Source organism: Gossypium arboreum, chromosome 10, assembly GCF_025698485.1.
Source record: "Gossypium arboreum isolate Shixiya-1 chromosome 10, ASM2569848v2, whole genome shotgun sequence".
NCBI lineage: Eukaryota > Viridiplantae > Streptophyta > Magnoliopsida > Malvales > Malvaceae > Gossypium > Gossypium arboreum.
This window is the reverse complement of record NC_069079.1, coordinates 9,344,208-9,348,656: the sequence shown is the minus strand read 5'-3', so window position 1 is coordinate 9,348,656 and position 4,449 is coordinate 9,344,208.

Sequence of the window (4,449 nt, the reverse complement as noted above, 5' to 3'; positions counted from 1 at the left end):
CCCTAGCCCCCTTTCTTCTCAACTAGCAAGCCCTAAATCCTTTCTTTCATACATCGATCCACTACCATGAATGGCAACCGGGGGTTTCGGGGCTTTGAAGAGTTGGTTTTTAGCCATAAGATCCCCTTTTAAACTTCGATTTCAACGAAGCAAAAGAGAATCGACAGCCTATTCGCAAGGTAAATTTCCTTTTCCATATTTTTCTTTTATTTTCTAAATGTAATGGTGAAAGATTTGAGGAAGTAAATCACCAAGAAAAGAGAACACAGAAAAAAAAATCAAAGAAAGATTCAAAAAACCAAAAACAGAAATCACATTTTTATGGCTTTTGGAAATGCTCTCTTTTTGTATTCAGTGTGCGTAGTATCCGTAAAAATACATAGTACATTCAGTCCCTTTTTATAGCTGAAAAATGAAAATAAAATAAATAAGAAAAATTGAATTCCTTTGCTGTAATCTACTGCATATTCTGTTATTTGCTCCTTCTCGTGTGTTCCATTTGCAGGTGTGGAGAAACGATTGTACGGAGAAAGCCACTCGTGGAAGCGGTGCGTGGGAACCACTCGTGGGATCGATCTATTGCTGCTCTAGCTCATTCCAGAAACCTCTAAGGTTTCTGGTGCTTTCACGTTATTGGGCTCCTTTGGGCCATTTATGAATTGGGTGTAATTGGGCTGAGCAATTTGGGTTTATTGAAGGTTGTAAATGGACTATTTGGGCTATTTTAATCTTTGGACTTTATTTGGTTTTCTATTCAGTTTATTTGGTTTATTTATAACTTTTCATGGGCCCGGGAAAATTGGGCCAATTATAGCTGCCCCTCTTTGCTCATTGTCGTGTAACGAGAATAGAGCAAAGATTCAAATAGGGCCAATTTTTTTCAGTTTTGCTAAATCTTGACTGGAACTTTAGGGAAATAGACTAGTGGCTTAAATCTGCTCCATTGCCGATACATGGAGATAAGATTCACCATCCTCGATCTGCTCCACAATTGCTTAGGGAGATAAGATCTTCAGTCTTCAGTCTGCTTCCTTGCTACCTCAAGAAGATAAGACTCAATTTTTAACATGCTCTCTTGCTACCTCAGAGAGATAAGTCTTGGGGCTTAAATCTACTCCATTGTTGATACATAGAGATAAGATTCGCCTCTTTCGATCTGCTCCGCTGCAACTTCAAGGTGATAAGATCTTCAATCTTCAGTCTGCTTTCTTGCTACCTCAGAAAGATAAGACTCATTCTTCAACCTGCTCTCTTACTACCTCAGGGAGATAAGGCTGGCGGCAAAATCTACTCCATTGCCGATATATGGAGATAAGATTCACCATCTTCGATCTTCTCCGCTGTAACTTTAGGGAGATAAGATCTTTAATCTTCAGTATGCTTTCTTGCTACCTCAGAAAGATAAGACTCATTCTTCAACCTGCTCTCTTGCTATCTCAGAGAGATAAGGCTGGTGGTAAAATCTACTCCATTGCCGATACATGGAGATAAGGTTCATCATCTTCGATCTACTCTGCTGCAACTTCAGGGAGATAAGATATTCAACTTTCACCAATGTCACTACACTGTTCTCTGGGGAACATGTCCTGTAGACTTCATTTTATATACACATATTTATACCAAATAATTAGGATGCTATGATTGAAATGAATCCAATGCTCTTAACTAAATGTGGTATGAATGATATATGCAGAAATGAGAATGATTCCATTTTAAAATTTAAGGTATCATCACTCGTTGCTCATGTTGTCCCTACTGTGTTACACAGTCATCTCGCTCAATTAACATTTTGACAGAGTATCCTGAAGAAACAACCAGATTCTGCTCAGTAAGCTTGCCTCGCTGTAATTCCAATGTCCCTTTCACTATTCTTTTCGAGACAAAAACATTGTAACTCATAGTTGAATTTTCCCCCGTTTGATCTGCTACCTCAGTCCTTGGGTGTCATAGCCAGATGTGCACGTTTGATATTTGCAAGGATACAAAATATCATTTCCTCTTTCTTGAGAATAATTCCCTTTTATATCGATCATTTTTTTTTTAAAATTGTATCACCAACGTCATATCTTGTCCTTTTGCTCAATCATCATTTGGACAAAAAATCCAAAGAGACGATTTATTCAAGTATGTCCTTGAACTTTGGTGTATTCTAAACAATAGTCCTGTTTCAGGTTCCTATATTATCTAAAAACTTCTCAAGTAATATGCAAAAATTCTACTGTGAAAACATTATTAGTTCATTCATCATTATTTCAATGCGACATGCTTGCAATCAAATAAGAGATAAGAATGGAGTTGAATTTTGAATTCAAAGTGAATAAATCATCAAAAGAATAAAAATGACCATTAGTTTAGGAATGTATATCTTGAAGAAGAAAGACTAATTCAAAGATAGCCAACTTATTAGAAATAAAATGAGGTACCTTTGATATCGCAAGCTGAGCTTCTCTGTACATACTTCTTGAATACTAATTTAAACTTGATATGTGTTTAGGAGATCAGAAGTACTCTGTTAATGCCCCAAGATGCAACATACCCCCTTCCTTGTTAACTCAAGTATAGCAAGATCACCGCCTTCCCACTTTGGATCAACATTTGAGCCGTCATTTTCGGGTTTTCAACTCAAATCACCTTTGGTCTCAATGCGCCCTTTGCAGTTTTTCACCTTGGCCATTCCTTTTTTCTTTTCCTTTTTCATTTTTATTGAGTCTTAAAGAGCCCTTTGCAGGTTTTCACTTTGGCCCTATTTTATTTTTATTAGGTCTTAAAGTGCCCTTTGCTGGTTTTCACTTTGGCCCCTTTTTTTTTTTTGGAAAAAGTCTTAAAGCTACTTTTACGGGTTTTCACTTTGGCTTCTTCCCCTCATTAAGTGTAATACTTTTTGACTGAATCCGAGTTTACTAGATTAGACAAGTTTTTTCCATCCATTTCAGCCAGGATTAATGCTCCCCCGAAGAAAGCTTTCTTCACCACATATAGCCCCTCCCAATTTGGCATCCATTTTCTTCTGAAATCCTTTTGTATAGGAAGAATTCTTTTTAGAACCCAATCTACCTCATGAAATTCTCTTGGGCAAACCTTTTTTTCATAAGCTCGCATCATTCTTTTTTGATAAATCTGACCATGCTAATAGCCCTTAGCCTCTTTTCCTCAATCAAATTCAACTGATCATATCGAGACTGTATCCATTCCGCTTCATCTAATTTCAATTCTGACAAAACTCGAAAAGAAGGTGTCTCCACCTCAATGGGTAAAACAGCTTCCATTCCATAGACTAACGAGACCAGTAGAAGTTCTGACAGACGTTCGATAAGCATAAAGAGCAAATGACAACTTCTCATGCCAATCTCTGTAAGTTTCAGTCATTTTCCCCACAATCTTCTTGATATTTTTATTGGCTGCTTCCACTGCCCCATTCATCTTTGGGCGATATGGTGATGAATTATGATGTCTGATCTTGAACTGACTGTAGATCTCTGCTATGGTGCTATTGTTCAAATTTAACGCATTATCAGATATGATTCTCTCAGGCATTCGATATCGACATATAATTTCCTTCTTTAAAAATCTACTGACTGCCGATTTAGTTACATTGGCGTATGAAGCAGCTTCTACCCACTTGGTAAAATAATCAATGACCACAAAAATGAAACAATGCCTATTTGAAGCCTTCGGTGAAATTGGCCCTATGACATCCATGCCCCACATGGAAAACAACCATGGGAAAGTCATAACATGCAAAGGCGAGGGAGGTACGGGAATCCTATCACCATAAATTTGACATTTATGACATTTCTTGACATGATTGATGCAGTCTCCTTCCATGGTTGACCAATAATATCCAAACCTCATAATTTGTCTGGCCATTTTGAACCCATTGGCATGCGTTCCACAAACCCCTTCATGCACTTCTTCTAAGTTTTTTTTGGCCTTCATAGCATCCACACATATTAAAAGTACTTAATCCTTTCTTATTTTGTAGAGGATCTCCCAATCTAGAACATAATCACAGGCTAGCCTTCTCAACATCCTTTTGTCATTCTCCGTGGCTTGATTTGGATATTCATGATTTCTCACATATCGCAATATATCCTGATACCAAGGATGACCATCTCTCTCTTCTTCCTCTATATTATAACAATAAGACGGGTCATTCTGCTTACTTTGATCAGGGAAGCCAAAGTAGCCAAAGCATCTGCCATCTGATTTTCATCGCGCGGGGGATAATTGAAAGTAATATCATCAAAATCTTCAACTAACCCCAACACCAACCTTCTATAATTGATTAGCTTGGCATCTTTTGTCTCCCATTCACCTCGAAGTTGGTCAATTACCAGCGCAGAATCTTCATCTACTTCCAATGACTTGATCTTGCACTCTATAGTTGCTCTAAGCCCCATGATACATGCTTCATATTCTGCTATATTATTCATACAATCAAAATCCAAT